Source organism: Gambusia affinis, linkage group LG12 (assembly GCF_019740435.1).
Source record: "Gambusia affinis linkage group LG12, SWU_Gaff_1.0, whole genome shotgun sequence".
Lineage (NCBI taxonomy): Eukaryota > Metazoa > Chordata > Actinopteri > Cyprinodontiformes > Poeciliidae > Gambusia > Gambusia affinis.
In genome coordinates, this window is record NC_057879.1 from 11,777,776 (window position 1) to 11,803,900 (window position 26,125).

The window sequence follows — 26,125 nt, forward strand, 5'->3', positions numbered from 1 at the left end:
AGGCCAAGCATTTACAGTACATTCATGCACACACTGAGCTTTCCTATTGCAGAAAATTTACTCTGTCTGTTCAAAGGCTTTCTCAAGTGATCATGTTTTCATTTTTGAGCAAAACTACTCTAGTGAAGTCAGCTGATTTAGTTCTTACAGTAACTCTGTCTCTCATTCATAAAGCGCCTTGCAAAAGCATTCTCACCCTTGTCCACGTTTCGTCATAATACAGCCACAAAAAAAGATTTCACACGACAAAACACCACAACATAGTTTATGGAAATAAAAACATTTTGTTTTTTGCAAACAAAATATGAAAATGATTAGGGTGTATTTGTGCTCAGGCTAACTTTTCACCAATACTTTTGTTTAAAAAGCAGAGCAACCAAATAGTCCAGTTGAATGTAATTTGATCTCAGTATAAATCCAGATGTTCTATGAGGTTTGCTAGAGGATATTAGTGAACAAACAGCATCACGAAGACCAAGGAACATAGCAGACAGGTCAACAACAAAGTTCTGGAGAAGATTAAAACAGGGATAAGGAATAAAACATTAACCTAAATGTTGAACTGCTCTGTTCAATCCAGCAACCGTAGTTGGAAAGAGCATGAAAAACTGCCCAAATATGGATGTACACCAAAACAGACAGGTTTGGACAAGGAGAGGATTAACCAGAGAAGCAGCTAAGAAGCCCGTTTAACTCAAACAATTATACACCATACGCCACATAAATCTGTTAAAAAGGGAAACAAACACATTACCCTGAACAAAGCATCTCCGAGGTGAAACACGGTGGAGGCAGCATCATGCTGTACATGATGCAAAAAGACTTGAGACTAGACAGATTTCAACCTTTAAGAACCTTTTTTTGATGTTCAAAGTTGCCAGAGACAAAACCAAAATATTTGCAGCCTTAATTCTACATTAACTACTGAGGGTTTCATACATTTGTAAGCCACACCAAGTCTAAAAATTATGTTTCATTTCCATTTTACTTTCCAACTATCCATTACTTGGATAGTTGGACAGTCTGATCTGTCAGATAAAATCCTAATAAAAGAAGATTGTGTGGGTAATGTGGCAAAATTCAAAAGAATTCAAAAGGTGTTCAAACACACACATGCACCCCCCCACACACACACACAGTAACACACAAAGAGTATTTCAGATAATTTATGATTCCGTTATATAGATACTTGCCATTTTATTGTCTCCACTGAAAGGTTTCTGATCTTCAGTCCTCTTCTTTTTCCAGCTGGTTAATAATATGAACGGTCTCAAATTGAATAATAGGCATGATGGGGAAAAAAAAAAAAAGAAAAAAAAAAGTTCAAGCGTCATTTTCCGGTGTGTCTGCTTTTGAAAGACATCTGTCTGGAGCTCATCATTGGAAGTGCGAGCCAAGAGTGGAGGTGGAAAATAAAGATCGCAGTGTCTGTTTGTCAAATGTGAAAACTAGTTGGGGAATAAACCGTGGATGAGCTGAAGATGGAGAGTGAGTCAAAGGCAGAACTTCCAAGCAGGTTGCCAGAGGCAGAAGGTGGTGGGATGTGTCAATCTCGTGACGGGGAAAAAAAAAAAAAAAGAGGAAGGAATATGCCTTAGAGCGGTCTTTTAAAACTCTGGGTATCATTTGGGGAGAAACACCCTTCAGCAGAACCACACACAGCCAGTGGAGATCAGGGCTGAGGTCCAGAGAAGGAGCTGGGGCTGAAGCTGAAAGAGACACGCAGGGGAAGTCCTTTGCAGGTCTGCAGGGCCTCCAGGCCACACACTTAAAAACACAGGAAACCCCACTCAAAGCTGTGAAGACTCTGTGTTTCATATCGATTTCTCTAGCACGCTGATAGCTCCAGAGGTGATTTTTGCCTTCAGGGACCTTCTCCATCCTTCCCAGCCCACTCACTAGCTCCCCGGCTGGGCTTCGCTGGGCTCTGCTAGACCCCTGGATGGAGGTACGAGCCATGGGAGACGAGGAAGAAGACGAGAGGCCCCTGGCAATGATGATGAGCTGCACCGGGTCGCAGGGTTCAGTCATCCACCAGCCTTTATCCAGCCTTCCAGCCACCCACCCCTGTTTCCATCTGAAAAAGAAAAAAAACAAAAAAAAAAAACAAGGCAAAGCAGAGTGTTTTTTAAAATCTCACCTTTAGCACTCAGCATCCCTCTGCTCAATGCAAATGCAAATGTAAACACTAACACTTTGATTAAAAATATGTGGGAAGAAAACGCCAACTTGCTCTTTTGTAACCCGCCCCAAGGCTCTCGCTGTTGCACACACCAAAAAATAAAAAATAAAATAAAATAAAAATGCTTAAACTGCTGTGTGCAAAGAAAAGCAGCCGTCTCTGCTCCCATGTAAAAGGGCTACATATAAATCTAAATCTTCCAGGTTAAAAATAATCCCACTATAACCTCTTCATTTGGAAAATAGCGGTAATAATTTCATCTTCACAGAGTTCTTTGTTGAGATTCGTCTTGAAATATTCTGAAAGTATTCTGAATGCTGTTATCATGCTAATACGATAAGGGCCTTTGTGTGCTTCTTTGTTCTTTTTTTCTGAGGAAAAAAAAAAAGGGAATTGCTGGGGCCTCCTTTTTGCAACCGTACACCCACCAACCCTCAAATTTCCTCCGAACCAGCTACAAAGCATATTCATCGCAGTTTGAGTTGCTTGAAAAATAATAAGATAAAAAAAGTGGCGGGTTAAACGGTCCGAGGTCAGATTTGAGAAGGGTTTTAGTGAATTTCAGCATGCCATTACAAAAAAAAAATATATCAAAACATAATAGCAAAGCAGCCCACGTTGCCCCTGGTTCGCCCTGCTGGGGAGGAAGGTGATGTGGGGGTGAGATCGGGTGAGCCTGAGGAAGATTCAGACACAATGCCCCCATTGAGGGGGTTCAGGCATGGGTGTGAACTCGCCATTCCTTCACACACAATGGCCCCCTTCCCTCCACCAGAGGCAGTGCAAGGGACAATGTTGGTTCAGGGCAGCCCTCCACGCGGTGTGAAAGAGAAGAGCGGCATTATTAAGATGGGAGCTGAGAGAGGGCCCAGGGATGGGGGAGGAGAGAGACAAACAGGAGCAAGAGTGATATGTTTGGGTGCAGGGGGGGGGACAGAGGAGAGGCGAGCACTGTGATCCGTGGCTTTGGACTTGAGAGACAGAAATAAATCTCGCAGGCAGCATCGCAAATCATGACGTTTGAAAAGTCTCTGAAATGCTTTTTAGAAATATTCCGAAATGTTATTGTGATTAAAAAAAAAAAATTATCAGGGTGCTTTGTAAATTTAAAGGTTGTATAAATACTTTAGGTTTAAAATTAATTATGTAAGACGCATCATGTAATAATTTCCTTAACAGTAATGTTGACCTTTGAAGCACAAAGACATCAGATACTTTCTTTTTATATTAACTAGATTCTTTTGCAATACTTTAATAACATTAAATACCTGAATAATATAGCTGTCCAAGAAATGATCTTCTAGAAATCATAATATTCAGTGGTTTGTGATTTTTGTTCAATATTTAGCTTGTTTTCCTTTTAATTCTGAGCGAGCAATGTTACATACTTTTTCATATTTTGTCAAAAGCAAATATCTGCTTTCATCCCCACATATGGAAATACAACAGATAGACAGAAGAATATCTATTGAATGTTAACATTACGCACATCCATGTTGTGCAGTCAGTAGTATTGTTAATGTTTTGTTGTCATTTTTGTTTTTTGTCTTTGTCTGAAACATTTTCTTTTATATGAATGTGGCAACACAGGTCTTACATTGATTAATTAGTCACTAATTATCATTACTCAGCCGTTCAGCTTAATGACATAATATGTGCTGCTGTTTCGACATTTCACCATTTAGTCCTGCAGCAGAGTTGTAGAATACAGACGACACATCATAGTAAGAACAGGAATTTGGATACAAGACCTGAAGCAGGGATAGTTGACCATTCAGCGTGCTACTACTCCCTTTGCTTGGTGTTTCAAGGTTGAAAGGCTAAAAATGAGTAAGTCTTGATAAAGTTGTAGAGTGGATTTGCAAGACGTAGATACACAGATAGCTAAAAATCACCACATTTAGAGAGAAACCTACTAATAAAATTACCAACAGCACTTATTAAACAACTGCAGCATGCCTTTATTTTAATTGAAGAATTTTTTGTTTTTATTTTCTTATTTCTCTCGGATATTTGAGGTAAAATGACAACAGTAGCTAATGAAAGCTTTAAGCTGGCAAGGCAAACCGGTGAGTGTCAGCTTTCCCGTTGAGATTTGGTTTGAGTTGGTGAAAAAAGAATGGATATTATGATTTCAATACAGAATTTGTACCCAACATAAAAGGACAAGTGTATCCACTGGTTTAGATTTTAAAGTGTAAGGTGCACTTGCAGTATGATAACCTAGAATAAAAGCACCACAGGTAGAGTCAAAAATCTAAATAAAAACAAATTTAACATTATCCAATTGTACTTAGGTAAAAGAAAGAAAAGCAACAACTATTTACACTGCTGCTAAAATAATAACATTTTGGTTAAAATGTTAACTTAAATGTGCTTATAACTAAAAGTTATAGACTTTTGCCTCCGTTTCTTGCCCTCTCAAGCTGATTTTTTATTTAGTCAGGCTATCAGCTAAGGTAGCCATTCTGCAGACAAGCTGCTAGCAACAGTTAATTATAAACTGGGTTAGCTTTGTAATGGTGACAAAGACACACTCTTGCTCATTTGTTTGTGCCCATGAATAATTAAGAAGCCACATTTGTTTTTGTAGGCTAGCTGAAATGTGTAGAGGCCTTCTTTCAGCCAGTTGACCCTTAGTGTGCAGCAGCAGGTGTGGGAGGGGAATACAGCCCAGGAAAACTCTTGTCATGAAAAAAAGAAAAATGCCGCTTTTGAAAGTATAATTCTTCAGTATATATTAGATTGAGCTCATGCTTGTTGCTTCTGCTCAGTGCAGATGCATTGTTTTGGAGTGAAGCTGACAGTTAACAAGATGTTGGTAAGTGGATTTGCTTTTACTCTGCAGGTAAATCTCCTCGGTCATAATGAAAGGCGTAGGTTGTCATTTAAACCAGGAGAAACTCCCAGCCTGGATGTTTGATGCCACGAGGCTGCGTAGTTGGTAAGGAGGGAGTTGCAAGAGAAGCGCAAAAATGTTTATGGAGATCCTGTGCCTCTCTGGGAGACTAATAGAATCCTGTGGCTGGAGTGAAAGCTCATTGTGCCAGTGTAAAGGATTACACTGGTAAACTGGTAAAACAGGGGCAAAAGAACCCAAACACTCTCTGCCTGCCTCCTACGGAGAGGCAACGAACCATCGAACAATGAGGGGGAGAGCATGCTGCAAGCTGACTCATTTCATCAAGAGAGAGGAGAAAAACCTCTCGGAGGGGCGGCGAGTTCATATACATGCATGTGCACGGGCAGAGGCACAGAAAAATACCAGCTGCAGATGGAGGGGGAGATAGGGAACAAGGGGACATGTTAACGGCGGCTCCTGTATTGGAGGGTAATATGGGCAAATGATTTCTGTCTTGCCTCTGTGTCTGCATCCTGAGTGACAGTTTACAATCTCTGAGGCAGCAGGCAGGCCCAGCAGGCTGGCTCGGTGGCTCTACAAAATCCCTCATTTCCTAACCTATTTTTTCCTTTTCCTCCACCTTCATCTGGTTTCAGCCGTCTATAATTGCCGCTGTTTTTCTGATGCAACCCCACTTTAACTCTCTATTGTAAAAATCACCCTTTCATTTTCCTTTTTTTAATATATATATACACATACATCACGTTTTAAGCAGAGATGCAAGCTTTTATTTTGTTAAACAATACAGTATACAATATGTTTTCTCCAGGATAAATCTGTAAATATTTTGAATCTATTTCTGACAGGAACTGTGACCGGAGGAAATTTCCCACAGTTATCGCAAACAGTCCGAATGTAAAGCACAATCCACCTCGCGTTTGCCATTTGGATGGAAACCACGCGGCGCATAATGCATCATCTGCATCCTGCCACACCGTACTGAAAGACTCCTTCGCTCTCTTCATCTCTGTTCCTTCAAAGGCAGCCGTAAATGCTTTCAAACAGCGGGATACGCACTCCGCTAACAAACCTCATTAAAGGCCCTATACACACTTTCTCAATGCCAACACTAGCTGTCACACATCTTCCTTTCAATACACACACCGGCGGTCACACTGACCACAACAAAGCATCTTTACAGAGCTAATTAGAAAGGCTCTCCCTCTTTATTTTGAAGCTCATCTGAATAGGAGGGAACATGATAATGAGGAGAGCAAGATGAGTTAGAGACCGAGGGAGAATCAGGCAGAAAGAGAGAGCGAGAGTGACTATAGGACGCCTGTTCTTCTATTCACAAGGATAGATGGTACATTTTTCTTTTTTTCTCAGACTAGAATTAAAGGAAAGGGCTCCAGGAGGCAGGGGGACCTGAATTAGTGTGACACCGCTCTGCGAATCCCTGATGCAGCGATGGAAGTGAGCCGGGAGGGAAGTGAACGCTGCACCATTTTGTTTGGTGTGCCATGCCTCATCCAGAGAGGGATAGAAAGGATGTATGGGAGGGACCAAGCCAGAAAAAAAAAGTAGATCTTTGTGATGTTTAAATATGTGTGTGAGCTCATATTACAGACATAAATGAGGCTAATCTGATAAGAATGAAATTATGAGGCATGTTTTAGGACAAATACAAAACCCCTAAAATGTAAATGTGGAAGTCTTTAGGTGATTTAGGTTTACTTACATTTTCAGAAAATGAAAACAAGTTCCACTGTGGTCATGCAAATGTAACTATGAGAGTGAATTTGAGGTGAAACCACTGATGAAACATTAAGCCAAGTTTAAGTGAGTGAATGGAAGCAGCATATTCTGCAAAAATACTGGGAATAATTCTAAAATTCTTTAAAATGTTTGGATTTTGAATAGAAACTTTGAGTTCATGCAATACAATTAATCAATTAACACAACTGCGTTATGTGCAAGAATGTCTCTTTCAATTTTTGAATTTCTTTCCTATTCTATTTTCAAAAAGAGTATATAATTTTACAATAATCTGTATGTATAGTTTTTAGGAGAGAAATGTTAAAAATATTCTCAAAAGGGGTAAAAACAAAGTGGGATTTTAGATAAATCAAGTCCTTTACTGTTTCAGTCTAAATTTTAAGTTCAAGTTGAAGTTATGACCTAACTGTTGTCTCGTGAAGCCCACTGACCCCTGATGGGAGTGCAACGCATTTGGGAGGGAGTAGCAGGCGACCGCACCCCCCTCCTCCGTATCACCTCCTAGACAGCTTGTTAATTTGCACAACTTTTATGCTGCACCGTCTCTGCTTTCTATGCGTGTGCATGTGCCTATGTATATGTGTGTGTATATATTAGCGACGGGACTTGACCCTAGCGAGCCGCAGCAGTGTTTCGCGTCTTGCTGGGCGTGGGAAAAAGACGGGACCCCTTTTCACAGCTGCCTGGCTGAGGCCTAGACTGCTTGGGCCCCCCCCCCTTCATAACCCCCACTTTTCTGTCCATGCACCCCCTTTCTCTCTTGTCCAAGAAAACCCCCCCCTCACCTCCCTCCTCCTCTTTCTGTTCCATTCAGACTCCAGCATGCTGTTTCAAAAGCAGGACCCCCTTCCCAGCCCTTCATAAATACATCTCATTATTCAAGCCCTAGTTTGCATAGCGATTCCAAACAGATCTCCACTCGGCTCGTGAGGCCTGAAGACCCTCAGCCTTTTCGGACCTCACAAGTGTAAGTTTCGATTTACTAATCTCCCCCTCCCATGTTAATATTTGTTTTAAAAAGCCAAGTGCACACTTTCTAAACTGTCTCACCGACAACACGGTTGTACCAAATGCCTGTTCTGGGACCAACTTTTACGTTTTCTCACAAATGAAGCAAAGAATCTGCAAATCGAAAGCTGATGAAAGGACAGTTTAGCATGACGAATAGCAAGAGCTTTGCTGGTCTGTATTCCATCTGTCACTTGCTTTTGTACAGTACCCCTCCTTCACACACACACACACACAAATTCAAAATCCTCCCCCCTTTTACTCCCACCATTGCAACCGGCTGCATTGCATTACTGCAGAGATTTATCTCCCATCAGCCTGTATAATACTGTGGTTATAATTTACATCCACTTTAGAAAACAGCAGGACAGGCTCCTCCTTGCATATGCTAATGTAAAGCTTGGGAAAATCTTGGTGACTTAAAGAGCTCCACAGCAAATTTGAAAAACTGGGGTTTCTATTGAGGCTCCAAGGTTGTGCTACCATGAACATGTGACCTTGCTTGACAGTATGCGGTTGACGTCCAATTCCTAATTGCTCGGCTCGTCATGGGAAAATCCTGAGATTTACCATTTTGAGATTTAACAAAAAAATATTTTTGTTTCATTCATGCATCTTTGAAATATGAAAGGGCAAAAACATTGAACATGGTGTGTAATTTTGGACTCAAAATATTTGCACACTTTGCTAAAATACGAATGTGCTCTTGCAAATTGCGCCCATGCTAATCACACGAGTATAGATAAGGGGAGGTGGCTTGTCGAGGCATTAGGGTAGAAAAGGACAGAGCCACCCAAACACTCTTTCCACATGAACAGGTCCAAACCCTAGGCGAGCCTCCATGGTCCTAACGGGATAAAGAACTGCAGCAAAGATTACACGGCCACCTCTCCTGCACCTACGGCACACTTTACCTGACAAATGGGATCACGGTGGTTAAAGGGATAAAACAGCTGAATGCAAGAGAAGGAAACTGAAAGCTGCGTATGTCTGAGAGTGAGGAAGGTGAGGGGCGTGATGCACGAAATGGAAAAAAAAAAAAAGCAAATACTTCAAAGAAGAGAGTAATGATGGAATTCAACATGGAGGCCCTGGTTCATTCACGCAGATCAGGAAGTTTACACTGTAGCATGCAGCCTAAAGCCGTCACACGCTGTGCATTTCCTGTAGTGTATACAAATGTTATTCATTTGACATTTAGCTCCAATGCTAAAAAGAGCAGGTGTCTTAAATGATCCTTTTTATTTGATTAGAACTTGTTTTGTTGGGATTATGATATAGTAAATGAACAGAACAAGATTTTCTTTGCAAATGGTGAGTTTTCGTTTTCTATGAAGTTTAAATGATTTAGATGTCTTTGTCCGGAAGTTTTTTAGATCTAAAAGAGAAAATTGTGTGCCATGTTTTGAGTAATAGTTTTGAATCAAACAGAAAATTGAGGAATAACAAAATTATTTTCATTTTGCATCAAAACATTCTTCCCAAAAATTTATCTGAAAAACAATGGAAATTTTGATGCATAAAATATATAGGAAATCATAATTTTAGCTGCATTTGAACTGTTGATCACCAGTCATATTTGATTAAGGACAAATTGTCTGACTGAACACCAACTGATTGGAACATCTTTATAACAAAGATGTTGCTCTTGTTCGCAGGTTGTTTTACGCCTTCATTTTACACTTGTTTAATGTTGGTCACTTTGTTACTAAATATATGAAACTGATACAATGGAGGATTTTTGATGCCACTGTTAGTAACTTGACACGACTTATGGTTCAATGGCATCCTAGGTGAGTTAGCCTTCCTTTTCATGTTCTCAAGAGTAGAAGAAAAGTTTAACTCATCCCTAAATTACTTTTAGTTTCTGTGAAAAGCAGAAATTTTCCCAGATTCTATTAATGCAGGTTTTCATATATTGAAGAGGAAAATGCAGTGCAGATTCCCATCCAAAGAAGCACCAGTACTATTGAATTTAAAGATACAAATCAGACACACTTCAGCATGATTCACTGCATACTGTTTAGCAGTTAATGTTTTTTTGTTTGTTTGTTTTACAGTGCACTATGCAGAAAACAAGATTCACTCACTCCCCATTTACTGGACATCTCTTAATATAATACTTGTTCAGAGACAGACTATGTTTTTGACTTTAGTTATTAGCCATGCCATCCTAAGCAGTGAGACAGATTGCCCAATGAAAAACCGCCACTGGTGATAACCAACAATTAAGTCATTTTTTATGTGTTACTGATTGTCAGCTCTTTGGGAAATATTGTTCTGCAAGTCCACTAAATATTATCCACAAGGAGGAGGAGGTTCCTTAGATTTATATTGGTTTGATCAACGGTCATAATCTTTCTTATTTCATAAGAATCAACCGAGAATGAGAACCTTTTTAAGAATGTAGGATACAATAAACTAAATGTGAGATTTGAGAGTTTTCATAACTATTTATTTACCTCCATGATTAATGAAAAATATTTCCAAAGAAAAACAAGAAACACTGATATTTAAAGGTTTGAGTACCTGTACATAAGGAATGGTTTAATTGTGGGAACAAAATGGGAATGTGAGTGTATGCGAGAACATATTTGTGGTGTGAATTGAACCAGAGACTTTTTCAATTCATGCTTTCTTCGTTTGTCTTTTTCACCTTCATATAACTAGACACCATAATATGGATAACAATCAGTCACCTGCAAAGCTCTGCAGCAAACTAACAACTCTAAACAAAATTGTCTTCAAGCTTCCAACATCTCCTGATTTTTTTTTTTTTTTTTTTTGCAGTGGACGTACAACCTCCTGCACATCTGCACTCGATATCATGAGTTCTGCCATTTTGAATATTTACCTGCAGGCTGACAGTCGCTCCTCGTCCTGTTTACTGGCAGATTTTCTTCAACGCCGGCTAATGCAACGTTCTGGAGCAGCACTGACAACATGTTCCTACAAATACAAAATAAAACACTCATTATTGAAGCACTGTATACGAGAAAGAGTATTCTTGATCATTTTCACAAAGGAATTCATGTATTTGTGTTGACCTTGCCACAATGGCAGTCTGCTGAGTGTGTTTTATATTTTCCTGGTTTCTCTTAATTGTCTACTTCACTAAATAGGATATTATGCATAAAATAAATCTTGCTTAATTGATATAGAAATGTAATAAAAAAAATTGGAAGTTACAAAATCCAAAAACATGGTGGACTAAATGTTTTTCTAGGCAGTATAAAGACAATGTATGAATACAATTGTAAAAAAATAAATAAATAAATAACACCCTTTGATCTTAAATTGAGCATAAAATACAAATAGCATAACCTCATTATAATTTACCCTTTCACCAATTTATATTTGCTCTGTCTGACATCAAAATCAGAGATACAAACACAACAACAACAAAAAAAACAACCAGATTTGAGAACTCTTGTTCAGCAGTGCACATCAAATACTGTCAGTCATGGTCTAAATGGAGCATGCTGGGACTTCAGGGATATTCAGTCATCTTTGAGGCTTTCCAATTCTGCGCCAAGAATAGATCAAACTCTACAGCCGATGTCCTATTTAGTTATTACCGAGCAGGCGAATGGAAAAACAATTTAGTTATAGTGAAACAAATTTGAATGCATCTTCCATGTTCAACTATGACTGAAAGCTTGTAAAAAAACAAAAAACAAACAAACAGGTGAGCAAGGCTTTAGTTGTGTGATGGACCAGACTGCTGCCAGGGTTTTTGGTTTCAGATTTACAAAATATGCATTTTTACTTGTCTTTCTAACGATTGGGTGCTTGGTGAGCACATTTTTAACATTTCCAAAGTAAAGTTTGAAAATATGAGATGTTTTATTTCATTGTCTTTTTGTTTTTTATGTTGGATGTTCATTGAGCAACTAGATGAAATGAACGATGCAGCTCCATCTCTGAGCTAATTATCAGTCCAATTCACACTGCACAAAAGAAAGCTTTGAGCACATGACCCATGACTTCTTTTTGGTAAATTTTAGTGCCTGACTTGCATCAGCACACAGACACATAGCTTAGCTACAATAATATACTGTCTTATTTTACAAAAATGAGGATATCTATAGACGATATTGTCTATGTGACGTAAAGGTCGTTTTAGAAAAAGTATTTTCATATGGAGAAGGCTTAAAAATCTAGAAGTTGATATGTACCTCAAATTCAAATTCATCCACAACTTCATGCCTAACTGAGTGTGATTTAGACACCAGGCCCCTCTGCAGTCCCACAAATCCTCCTAAACCAGCCCAGTTAGAAATACATCTATTATGTCAGAGACTAATAGGTCTATTTTGATATATTTCTATCAAAGAATAAAAACTACGGATCTCCTAATCAATAGGAATGCTCGTTGGGTTCAATTCTTTCTGACTGTGTTTTACTGAGATTCATCATGCACTGTGGGCATCATTCTCTCAATGTTAGTTTAGTTAAAGCCACTGGCAACATGGTTCAATGGGCACAACCGGAGGCAGTTGGGTTGCCTTTATTGGTTAGTAGAAAACTATATAAAATGCCAACTACAAATAAATCAGCTGTGGGGTAGAACTCAATAGCACCAAAAGACAAAATGATGTGTTCTGTCACCATATTGATCATTGCATCAACAGAACCGTCCCTACAGAGAAGCAATGAGAAAATGGCAAGAACTCGCACTATAAACTACAATGGCTTATATCTAATCCATCTTAAATGTTTTAGTTCCAGGCTTGAAAAGCAGTTGGATTTGGTTGCAGACATGCTCTGTGATTAGGATAACTTAATATTATCTCATATTATGATAGTTTTAACATGGTAGAACCGTTGACAAAAGGTTGTGTGAAAGATTGAAAGAAATGCAGATAAATTGCTTTTTACAAATTTTATACACAAGGCGGCCATTTTAAACTGGAATGTTAGTATCACCCTTGCAGTTTTGACGTCAAGCCAGCTTTTAGTTATTTTTTAGATCCAGTTTGAAAACTGGACACACATAACTGGTAATCTTCAACCAGTCATACAAGTGCAATGGACGAGGATATATTTTTGCTTGTTATATTGTTTATGACATGATACAGCAAACTGAAATATTTCAAGTCCTGTAGAGTCATAGTTTAGAGAAATCTTTCAAGTTTGGCCAGTAGTTACAAAACATTAGTGTTTAGTGAGATAGTACCTCTCAGTCAGTGTGTATGCGTGTGTGTGGGCCCCATGTGGGTGGGAGACCATTGAGTGGGCCCACATGAGCTGACTAAGGCCTAATTCATACCTCTTGTTTTCCTCAATTGCAAAGCCTTAATAATGTAAATTTTGTCAACTGTATCTACGCACTACAGAATTACCTAAGACATCTGCCTGCTGGCCAGATTTGTGTGACTTCAGTGAATGTGGTGCACACAAGGAAACGATGATGCTGCCATACAAAGGCGCTATACATACAGCACACACAGAAAATGCAGAGTGAGTTCACAATTACCAGAATAAACCAACGTTTGTAATTTACCCCAATTTGAATAATTTGACCTTCAGGAACAACAAGGCAACTAAAACTGAAAAAAAAAAAAAAAAACATCCTGGAGAAAAATCTTTTTTCACTTCTGGGTAGACAAGAGTACAAACACACTTTCATCCCTTATGAGGCTGTAATGAAAACTATCGCCAAGTGGACAACTGTGACTTACCTGATCCAAAAATAGTAAAAACACAGAAACAAGTTCCAAGCGACATATGCTACGGCTTTAAATACAAACCATGTCAGCAAAACAAGCAACGAGCAGTATGGACGTCTCAGCTGGGTCTAAAATGGTTTATATTTTATATGTTATATGTTATATTTTATATGTTATATGTTATATTATATGTTAATCTAGTCTGGATCAAGATGTGTTGACGTCTCACACTTTTGGCAAACCTGCAACAATATTGCAATATAACGCAATATTTGCATGAAAGCTGTACAAAGCTGGAAGGCTGCCCTTGTAGTCCATTGACATTTGGGAGATTTTTTTTTTTGTTTGCTTTCATAGGATTAAACTAAGAGAACATAATAGATCAAGCAATGCTATTTAAACATCCAAAAAGCCCAAAATCTTGCAACAGTGTTTAAATACCCGAATGAGTATTTTGGACCGTTGTAGAAAAGCTACATGCAAGACGTATGAGACCCACATTTTACCCAGAGTGATCAATCTTAAACTATAAGCAATTCACATGCTTATAGTAAAGTGTGTAACCTGCAGATAATCCCAATTGAGGCCCATTACGTGCATGTGGTCCATATGGAAATGTTGGCTAAATGTTTGAGTATCACTGTCTTGGATGTTATCGTTTTAAAGGAAGAGGGCATTCACACATTACTTGCCTAAATGAAGTCTACATGCACTTTCGGACAAACATGTAACCACAATAACACACGTGACACATCACAGAAAGCTCTTGACTGATTCTGCTGCTGCCAACACTGTCACGTGAGCCGTGGATCGACCAATCACATGAACCCTTTAACTATTTCTGTCGCTCCCTCAAGATATTACCGGTGTAACACCCACATAGTTATGAGAACTACAAACATCCCGCTTTAAGGGCGTTCAGGGTTGTTCCCAACACGCAGCACGCCCGTATGTCCCAAAGTTGGACAGATTTGTTGGACATAAACAGGCCGAGGTATCAACGAGTCCAGCAGGCTCAATCACGCCCTCACACTCACTCACGCACGCAGGTGGCTTCCCGTAAGCGTTGTCGGCAACGAGGATGGTTTCAAATCATCCTGGAGGTAGTTTCACCCCAGCTCCTTGCATCACTTCTCCTCCTCCTCCTCCTCATGCTGCTGCTGCTGCTGCTGCTGCTGCTGCTCCAGCTGCGGCGGCGCTCAGCATCCGTCCCTGCCGATTCCTCCTCGCTGCTGCCCGCCCCGGCATCCTCCTCCTCCATGCCGAGCGGAGAGTCGACCGTCAGCTCCGAAGTGCTCGGCGTCAGTTCGTACTTTCGGTTCTCTAGCTTTATGAAATCAAAACTCATACAGCTAGATAACCAAAGACACAATCTGACCCGCTGTCTCTTAAAGGGGCCGCCCCGCAGAGGAAATGCATACAGAGGAAGGGTAGATGGAGAGAGCCTTCCTGTGGTCCTTCTGCACCGACTCCCCTCCACCACCACCCCTCTCTCTTTCTCTCGGAAACACACACACATATTCCCTCACACACACACACACACACATACACACACATAGCTAAAACGGGATTCTCACCATAATCAAACACATTCACTCTCTTTTATGGTTTATCGCTACATTTAGCTGAAACAAAGTTACGCATGTCTAGGTTGAGGCAACCAAACGCACCCATCAACACTTTTACTTACAGATTAACTCCACTCTACAGCATGTGCTTAAAGTCTTCCCACCACTTATGTACTGGTCAGACCTGCAGTTAATGTTACATAAAGGTCTGGAAACCTCTCTGAGCATGGTGCAACCCACCTCTACACATTCAGATGTGCCAGCTTTTGCAGTTTTTAATCCAAATTTCAGCATCAAATATATGACCTAAACTGACATTACAAATACTATAGCTCAGCTTTGAAAACTCAAATGCACAACTGATGCTGAAAAGCTAGTCATGCATGTTAGAAACACAAAACTTGTTAATAAGCTGGTATCCTACTTACTTGCTCATTGGGCTAACTCCATTCATTTATGCTCTTCAGGTCCTCCTTTGGAAATGTTATATAAATTACATCGATAGCCGTATTACCGCCGATGAACTAGCCGATTGTTAATGCAACAAAGTGTCCCCTATATTAGTGCGGACTGAGCAGCATCCCGTCCCTCACACATGCAGGCTGCTACTGACTGAGAGCGCACACGGAAAGCTGAGGGGGATAAACTCCGCCTCGGATGGAGAGAGAGAGAGAGAACGAGAGAGAGAGAACGAGAGAGAGAGAGAGAGAGGCGGGAAGCACGGATTATCAAAGCCAACGTGAAACTGAATGCAGGTGTCTGTCAATCAGGGAGCCGATTGTCCCAATTATCCTCATTATTGGGGCTCTAAGCACGCACGGCTGCGTGAATTATTACCAGCAGCCAATTAGCACCGGTGCAGATGGGAACGAATCAAATCTGATTCTGTAATTACATACGTGTTAAAAAAAAAACAAAAACCGATGCCCCTTTTTGGAAAGCTGAATTATTAAATAAAGTTCAGAGAGAAAATTCGACTACAATCACCCTTTCAATCTGTAACAGTTCAGATTGAACTGGAGCTATTTTGAAATATAAAAATGACCAACAACTGCTGAGAAATCTTCATTAAACTCCAGCTGAAACAGGAACATGTAGCAGTTGTCCATCCATTCATCCATCCATCCATTCATCCATTCATCCATTTTCTAACACCCTTGTCCCATAGTGGGGTCGGGAGATGGTACCTATATCCAGTTAACGTTTTGCAGTCGTTTACATTCAATTACATATATATTACATATATAATAACCCACAGCTAGCTACGGATAACCAAACGAAGATACTGAGAGTTAGTCAGTATTTTTTCTTAGTTCTTCCATATGTAATTGCAGCATACACGTATTAGAAGTAGCAGTGACGGGTGGCCTATATTTTCATGACACTACGTGATCTGGTTCGTGATGTTTGCTGATACATTATTTCAAAATCGTTTACATAAATATAAAACACATGCATTATCCTAGATCCTGTAACGCAAAGCGACAATTTTCAATTTTAATATTACATAACCTGATTGCTCAATTGCTTTTCTGAGAAACAAGGGCTTTCTGTTACTCTAAAAGAATTTAGTCTCGCTGCATTCGCGGCCAAATTCGTTTGATGATATTCGGGCTTCTGATGTGACTGATACCTGCAGCTTTTGAGTCTCTGCATCTGGCAAACAAGTTTCTCAAATCCTTTTTTGTTGTTGTTTTCGTGTGCATGTGAATTGCACCAAAATACCAGAGCAACAGTTCTTAGTTCCAACGGCATGGTCGACGCTACAAATCTGATTATTGCGCCTGAACAATTTGTTGGCATCCTGGAGGCTGCAGCAGCACATACATGCCGAACTGTGTATTCCTTCATATAGCGTTGCTGCTGCTGTCACGCCGCAGATCTTCTCATTACCGCACTGTGGACAAGCGTAAAACAGGAAGGGAAATTAATCTAGCGCTTATTTTCCTTTTGCCAAATTGTGTATTACTTGCACAGCATCCAAAACGACTGCATGCACTTGCATCCTCATCATGCATCTCATTTAACACTCCAGGATGATGGTAACTGTAAAGTTAACAACATAGGAAAAAAATAAAAAAATAAATAAATAAATATATATATATATATATACACACAATTTTTTAGCATTTTTTTTTCCATCGACGCAGGATCTGCTGTTTGTGATCTACAATCACCTTTTTGAGAGCTTAAAGAAATATACGGAAATGTTTTGATTTTTGGAAGAAACTTTCGTTGTTGTCATACGACCTTCGGATAATTTATCTTATTGGAAAATTATACTTCATAGGGTTAAATTAATTTCCTTAAACTTAAAGTTAGTAAAAATAAAATAAAAAATAACTTGCAGTTTATAGATCTTTATACTCACACATATGGTGCGTGTGTGTGTGTGTGTGTGTGTGTGTGTGTGTGTGTGTGTGTGTGTGAAAGAGAGACAGAGAGAGCGAGAGAGAGCGTACGTCTCTGTGTATGTGTGTGTAAAAGAGATGAACTTTCCCACAAACAAGCGACAGAGAGAGACCCCCACCCTCCCACCACCCCCTTTCAGAAGGGGGAAAAGAGCGAGCGAGAGAGAGAAAAGAAAGAAGTCAACATCAAGTTCAACAACGCACCAAGGGGAAATTAACATGACAATCCGGTCTGGGATCCTCCAGGTCCCCCCCCTCGCCTCAACTCTTCAGAGTCTGGCGTCAGCCCCGCTACACTTTCCCAGGCTCACAACAATATCTCCCTGCTGAACTCTGCACTGCAGCGATGCCTGGGGCCTCCTCATCCTCCTCATCCTCCTCATCCTCCTCCTCTTCTTCCCTCTCACGCCACATCAGCACATGGCAGTGGAGGCCCTCATTACACGTTGCAGTTTGTTTAAAACTAATTGGCAGGTAAATGGGACAACAAATGGAAGAAATAATGTGTGTACAGATCAAGAAAACAAGATCAGCTGGTGAATGTTTTAATGTTTTTGGTAGTTCACAATATGCTTTGTCACAATTGTGTTTCTCAAAAATTTAAACCTGCAAAACCTGGGAATAAATGCCAATACAACTCACATTTTTTTCAGCCATTTAAAATGTGAGAAAAGCTTATAATTAAGCCATTTCTTTTGCCGGCTTCACATCTGAGTTCACATCATATTTCCACTGTCAAACGTGCTCTTTTAAAAGAAGCAAAACAGATAAACAACAACAACAACCATACCCTTACGCTAACATTCTTGACAGAAATCTATAGCAACGACAATTATTATTATCATGAAAGGAAAAGAAATACGTAAATTCTTACCGGATGGAGCGGGTCAGAGAGGAGCTGCGGCTGAAGACAGCAGAGAAAGAGAGAGAGAGAGATGGGAAGGATCCGGAAAGGTTGATGATGATGAAGATGATGATGACTATAGAGGAAGGAGGAGGGCATACAGACGGCGCGTGGCCTATCAAATGTGTCACAGAGGAGGATTAATAATTTCTATGGACGTAAAGAGGTTCAAAGCAGACAAAAATAGAACATTTTGAGGGTTTTATTTTGAAATAAATCTTTCAAAATAAAACCTGGGCTGAGGAGAATTTAAAATGATCACGTGGTGAAGAATGTGATATACAAAATATACAAGTGGGTCACGAAGAATGCCTAAATAAAAACATCATTACGTTTTTAAAGCATATAGCTGCGTACTACCAGAATTAATTTATCGTAATCCGCAGTGCATTATCTGACATTTCTGCGGTTCAGTGTCACAAACTTAGTGCATTTACTGAACTTTCATTCTTCTAATCTGACAGAAAGAGGCAGGTCACAGTTAGGCTGGATTCAATACAGCTTCTAATTTTGTATCTCTGCTGTCGGGAAAACCCCCCCAAAAACAATTAATTAAAACACTGTGGAAGGCTGCAAATTGCAAAACTGCTGTCCAAATTCCCATTATTAAGGAAAGGGAACGGGCATTTTATTTGATTTAATAGATACAGTAAATATTTATACACATATATATTTAATTAAAGCTAAAAAAAAAAATCGTACGTAAATCATTATTATTATTATCTATTTTAGGCACTGTGACAAAATGTGTCTGATACCAGTAAGTGAAATACATACATTCGGGGATTAGTCTGAAAATGATTAAAATAAGAACATCATATATGTTTTTTAAAAAAGCAGGACGTCTTACCTAAAGAAGAGCAGCGTACAGTAAAAGAAGGCAAACTCCATGGTGTGAAACAGCGCCACGCGTCGGTGAGGAAAACACTTTGGACTTTTTAATTTCAGAGTAACCAAGAATTAAACCACCAAACTTCCCAGAGCCAAACAAACAACCACGACAACATCAGCTACAAGCAATATACACAAACTGTGTCTCAATGGAAAAAAACAAAACAACAAAAAGCAGTAGTAGGAGCATAAAAAAAATACTTAATTAAAGAAAAAAAAAATTCAATCTGCAATTATTACTAAACTGCTTAGTATTGTTTTTAATCAAAGAGAGAGAGAAAAAAATATTGTAGAATTGTTTTATTCTTTGCTTGAGAGGCGTACCTGTTGAACCTGATATTAATATTAAAGCTAAGAAAATTATTATTATTATTATTATTATTATTATTATTATTATTATTATTATTATTATTATTATTATTATTATTATTATTATTATTATTATTATCTTCATTGGTTCTGCTGTTCTTGTGATCAATTCTAAGACTATTTCCAACTAATTAAAACAGATGTTTATTGGTGGAATGCGTCATTTTCATTATTTAGAGGAAAAAAAGTCTGTGAATTTCATCTTTTCTATCCTCTGACTGCATAGAGTCTGCAGGTTTTACACTACATTATTTAAGATCACTCTGCCTTTAATTGAATATAGAACAATTTATTTCTATTATCTTGGCCTGACAGTCTTGATTCTTTCTCTTATTTCTATTATCAAATGTTAAAATTGGCTTTACTTTACTTTATATTCAGTTTTTGATTCTTTTACAAGCTGTATTCTATTCATTACAATGCAATGTTAGAATTTTGTTGTCAAATCTGCATTTTGGAGAACATTTCTTTGTAATGTTAGTGGAACAGTACTTGAGAATTGATTTCTAAATACACCAACACCACCTACTAATTATCTTTTATTTCAACAAACACCTGAAAGGCAATTCCTGGGTCAGAATTATATATTTCCTGAATTTCTTTGAGCAATTCATTTAACATTATGCATTCAACAGTTGTCTAAAAGCTATACAAGCAGTCCTTTAGTGACTGAAATAACACGTAAACATTTAATCTTTATTTTCTGATGACAGGTTATTGTATTGGTGCTTTTCAATTTTGAATAATTTTTAAATTATGCAAATATGTTTCGGAAACAACTTTTAGGGATGACTGCAATGTTCTCTTCCACACAAAATAAAGCAGAGAGCAACACTGTTTTGTCTTGTGATCTATTGCTGCTTAAATGAGCGTCAATCATAAGATTTAGCATCAAAAAAAGATTCTCCCATAAGCATTTTACTGTTTGTCAATTTTGAATGAATTAGATTTCTGATCAGTCTAAACTGAGTGAGAAAAAATGGCATTTTATGTCAAGTGTTTATGCAGCCACTTATGTCCGTTTTTATAAAAGCAGAATGGTGCAGTGGTGCATACAACCAAGGCACTGGTTGTATTAGACACAAAACAAACAAACAAATACAGGTCAAGATACAACCTCAGACAACTTTCTAAGGTAGAGTAAAATAGCTATAAACTAATTATAGCAAAGAAAATAAATGAAAGATTAGAGTGTTCTACTGTTGTTACTTTTTTGGGGTTGAGAGTTTTAATGTTTTAAAGTTTTTGCTTGGAAAGGAATTACGTACTTTATGTGCGTAAAGACAAATAGAGCAAAGACACTTAAAGCTAAGTGTGATTTTAAAATAAAATGTTGCTTCTCTAATTCATGTAATTCATTCTAATACAAACCAGAGTTCATGCAACAATATGAAAGTTTGAAAAAGAGATTAATGTCAACATGCATCACTTTTAAACTAAACATAAGGTAAATTCTGAGTTATTTAATCTAAAACAAGTCAATTTAATTTAAATAAACAAACAAACAAACAAATAAAAAAAATAATCACACTATAAAGGCTCGTTTTGTATCTATGGATATTCAATTATGAGAAATAGAGACAGCAACAAATATTGACATTAAAATTCAGTTCAATTATTTGATCCGATTCAAACATTGAAGTAAGTTCAAAGAAATCTTGATTTTTTTTAAAGCAAAAGCAGCAAGAGTAGTAATGCTAAAGTTAATGACATTTAAAAAAAAAAAAAAAAAGCTAAGTCACAAACCATGTGTGCGTGTGTGCGCGCGCGTGGGTGCGTGTGTGTGTGTGTGGTGGTGTGGCTTTGTAAAAGCTGTGAATAATGACCGCGGCAGGCTCGCGCACACAGAGACCTGTTAATTCCTCCTCTGCCTGGTGTGAAAGGGGGACCGCGAGCCCGAGTCCTCGTGCCTTAATTTGAGGCGGGCTGGGTTTTATGCTAATCACGGCTGACACCGGCCCGCGAGCCCCGAATGGAGGAGGGCAGCCTCGAGCCCACGTTCCCACGAGCCGCATTCCTCTGGTCAAGTTCAAGCTCAAAGCGCAAGGCGTGCCGCGTGGCTAATTCCGAAAAGGCGCGCACTCCCCGCCGTGGGAGAGTTCGCCACCTTGTATTCAGAGGCAGACAGAAACACACAGGCCCAGTGTGAGGCTGTCAGCGGCTCTTTGAGCTGACAGAGAAAAGAGGCTTCTGTTGGGCTTCAGTTTTCACTTAAAGAGTAAACAAATAAATAGGATAAAAAAAATGTTTTAATAACTTAATTTTCTCCAAAGCGAACAAAAGTAAATGCAGTAATAAAAAATAGTTCTTAATGTTACGAATAACACTTGAAGAAGGCAGTGATTTCGGTGATGGAGCCATTATTATTCAGGGTTACTTTAACACACACGCACACACCCACACGCACCCTCCCCCCCCACACATCCGCATACATATAAGCCATAATAGTCACTGTCTCTCAAATGAAGCATCTCTGAGAAATTTAACTTTAAGTTTTCAACATAAAGAAAAAAATAAGCATAATTATTTTCTGTCTGGAATGTGTGAAATATATAAATTTATTTTTTTCTTGACTATTTTTTAAGATTTTAGACAGAATTCGGATTGAGAGCATTTAATAGTAGGTCTAATCTGTGACTAAATGCACAGATTCTTGACAGAATAAGATATGAGACAGTGAATAACAATCACTATGAATAATATAAGAAAAATATATTTCATCTTCTAATTTTTCCATGTAATTTCTATCAGATTTACTGAGGCAGAGGTGCACATTACCTGGTGTAATGTCATATGTTTCCTCAAAGAGTCAGCTCAAGGTAGGCAGATAAGTTTGACATTAAGTTTGAAATAAAGTTTGACATCAGTGGTTTCATAAAAAAGACAATTTTACTACAGATAACAAAAGAAGGCGATCTGTTTAAAATCAACATATTTAACCTGACATTTTCCAGCCTTTAGTGTCATGCTGATATTTTGAGCAAAGTAAAAGAAAAGCGAATACAGTCACAGACATATGAATAATATTTTTTTTATCTGGACAGAAACAAACATTTAGGAATTTTCAGACAGGATGAGCAGTTTTTGTCAGCTATCCTAATTTGCTAATTGACATGTTTAGTAAACATGACAGCATTGAGAAATGAACACGCTGAAAAATAGTTGGTTAAGCCTACTACTTCAAATATTGAAAGTTTTCTTCTAGTGTAGAAAGAGAAAACAGACACAGGAATGAATCATTAGTAAAGTTGCATCAGTGCCTTTTCAATTCGAATCCAGTGAAATCGTGCATTGTTAGCCTGAAATGAAAATTAATCTGATACAACGAAAACCATAATGGAAAGGGTGGAAATAAAAAGAGAGTTTCACTGCGCATTTTATTTTCAGTTTGCAAGAATCATTGTAAAAGCTAATTGCAGCTTGTCAGAATGACTTCCTGTAGCATGACGCTGAATAATCCTCCCCTTAGATCCTCATTTAGCCAGCATGTTGGATATTAGATGTGCAGACTTGGTCCCTATGTGTTCAGAAGATGGAGTCATTCTAATATCTTTAATCAGCTTTAAATTGTGCTTTTTCTTGTTACTTTCAGTGACTATTTGAGTCTCACTCCCTTTGCTTCTGCTGAGCCAACAGATGGTTGCAAAGAAAATGTCGTGCCTGCTGCTTGCAGCAATGTAAAGCCTAATTTATTCCAATAACTTTATCAGCCGTCATGTATCTGAGCTTTTTCATCACGTCTCCATCCCAGATGAAAAGTGCTCTGCTCTGCTCTATTCTGCACCCCCAAAGTTCACTAAATCATTTAGCTTTCCTTTGAGTTCACGGAGTCAAAGTAACTCAAAGTACGGAAAGGCTTGTTAGCTGTAAAACACATTCATGCACAATATGAATTCATTTACAGCTCAATAAGGAACAAAAGGCAAAAGAGGATTAAATTACTGTAAAAATGCAATAAACTCAGGGAGTAAAAATAAAACTTAACATTACACAACAGGAAATGTAGATTAAAATCCTAATTTTAATGATAAAAGAAGTTTCTGGGATAAATCCTTAAAATAGGATTCTGTTTTTATGTACACATTAAACATTTAAGCTTTCTCAAGTAATCCACAAACAAGAATAAAGACAAATGTTTCCATTTATAAAAGCCTGGACTAGTGAGTCTGGAACAATGCTAAAAAAAAAAACAAACACTAAATTTGATGATTAAAATGCATGTTGTGAACGATAATGATACTGAAGATTAAAAAGTGAATGTGAAATGACGTGCAGACGAGAGGCCGACTCCTGTCAATGGATGGAGGCCTTTGGCTTCCTAACGTTGGGAATTGATGTAAAGTTTGAGATGAACTGCTCCAAAAAGACATCAGCTGCAGCTTGAACGAGTTTTCTATTGTTTAGCCTCATGTTCCAACACATGTTCAGTCAATGAGGACGACACTTTCCACCACCTTATATCCGGTAATGTGTGTGTTTTTTAATTTTTTTATTTTACACTGTGATGGAGGAAGTTATTGATGCTGGAGTTGGTTTGTTTTATGGATCTGTGTCAAAATAAGAAGTAATTCACTCTTTTTAATACACTTTAACACCATTTGATCATATTTAGTTCAGAATACTTGAGACTTTGAATGGTTATACCTAAATTACATAATGATGTGCAATAAATTATTTAAAATACAGCACATATGAAAAAGAGGAACAACAAACATTCAATTTCTCACTGAGATATTGAAAATTTTTTAACCATTGCTAGAATATCTTCTTTTTAAACAAATTTAAATGAAAAAAAAAAAAAAAAACCTAGTTATTGGGACATTCTTATGTCTATTATATTTTGATTAAAGTGATTTATTTGTGTTGTTTGCATATTTCAGCCTCCATCTGTTGGTGCTATGTGTTTCTGCAATTATTTTGTGCAGCTGAATGTCTTGAAAAAAACTGACGCTTTAATATGAATGTGAAAAAGTCAGTGTGCATTTTATACAATAATCATAAAGTCAATATCCTTTAAAAGAAAATGTAAAAAACACGTACAAAATAATTATAGCAAATCAGAGGTAAACTATCGGAAAAATAATAAGAGTATATGGAAATTAAAAACAGACAAAATGTTGAAAAACTGATTATTACTGTCAACAACTTTTTTAAATGACTGTTTTCAGCCCTTCAAAGACTGAATATGTCACGACTCCTTGCAAAATATTCGTATCGTTTCCATAGATGTGTTTCAAAAATGTTTTATTCCTCACAGTGAACTTATTTTGCAGGTTACATAATTTATACACAAATGTAGATAATATTAGTATGTATGTAGAACAAAGTAACAAAGTGCTATTTATCCATTAAGCCACACATTTTTTTTTTTTTTTTTAAATGAAACAAACATTTTCAGTTTTCATTTCCCTTTTTCTCTCTTTTTCTGCATAATAATGAGCAGGACCTGAGAGTTGGTAGATTTCAGGGGATTCCCACATGCATGGCGTGTAAGAGTGTCTAGCCAGAGTATAATTGGCTGACTCTGTCCCAGACAGCCCCTGTCCCACCTCCCCAAGGTTCTGAACATGAGGTCCCATACAGCTGTCTGGCTCGCTGATCCTCTCCAGGGAATACATTGTTCACTCATAATTTAGTTTCTTTACTTCTGTCTTTGAAGAGGAGAGTTTTACCTGAAGAAAATTTTATTTTGGAACTACAAACTTCAAATTCTGCTCTCTCTCTCTTTCTGTCTGGGAATTTCCAGTCTGCCATCATAACAGCGTATCTGAAATCAATAGTCACATCTGTAGGTGACCTCCTCAGATCAGAATCTAACAACTAGTATTTGCATTGTACTGGATTTACAAGCTTCGGACCTTTCACTGGCCTGTTTTTAACGGGCATCTAAAGTTGGGTTTGGACAACCTCATTAAGACGTTTTGTATTCGTGTCTCTGAGGTCCTCCTGAAAGGAACCAATTGATGAGTGTGAGGGGAAACGTTTTATTACAGGGGGCCGGTCAGGTCAGAGGTGAACTCAATCCTTTGACCCCTGCCCGAGCGACGGAGTGTGCCGCTGACCACTGGGGTGTTGATGAACTCGTAAACAAGTGGACACTGCATTCTGTGACCTTTGGAGTCAGCAGATGGATGGATCTTTAACGTGTTAAGGAATCGGATCAGTGGCTCTGTGAAGGTCAGAGTACAGTGATGGGGATCCTATTTAACAGGATCGTAGGATTTTTGGGATAAAAATCGTCTCAGGAAGACATGAGCCACCAAATATGTACGCTTAATTATTCACAAAACTGTTACCTGATCTACATCTAATAAACATGTGATCAGCGTGTAAAAGTCACAAATCTGAAATGAATTTGATGCAGCCAGTTTTCACAATAAAAACGTGGAAAAAAAAAAAAGTTTCTTTATTGCAACACTAAAGGGTAAATTTTTAACATTTCTTATTTTGTCTCACAACAACCAGAAATGTCACAATAAGGAAATACATACAGGACATA

General features: G+C 38.2%; 1 long non-coding RNA gene across 1 annotated transcript; it reads right to left on the minus strand.

The window, feature by feature from the left end:
- Positions 1–1,194: 1,194 nt before the first annotated feature.
- Positions 1,195–15,751, minus strand: LOC122840994. The gene is made up of 3 exons (XR_006372322.1): positions 15,480–15,751; positions 10,666–10,760; positions 1,195–2,077 (listed from the first exon to the last, which is right to left on the minus strand). It is a non-coding gene; the product is annotated as an uncharacterized LOC122840994 (long non-coding RNA).
- Positions 15,752–26,125: the final 10,374 nt, after the last annotated feature.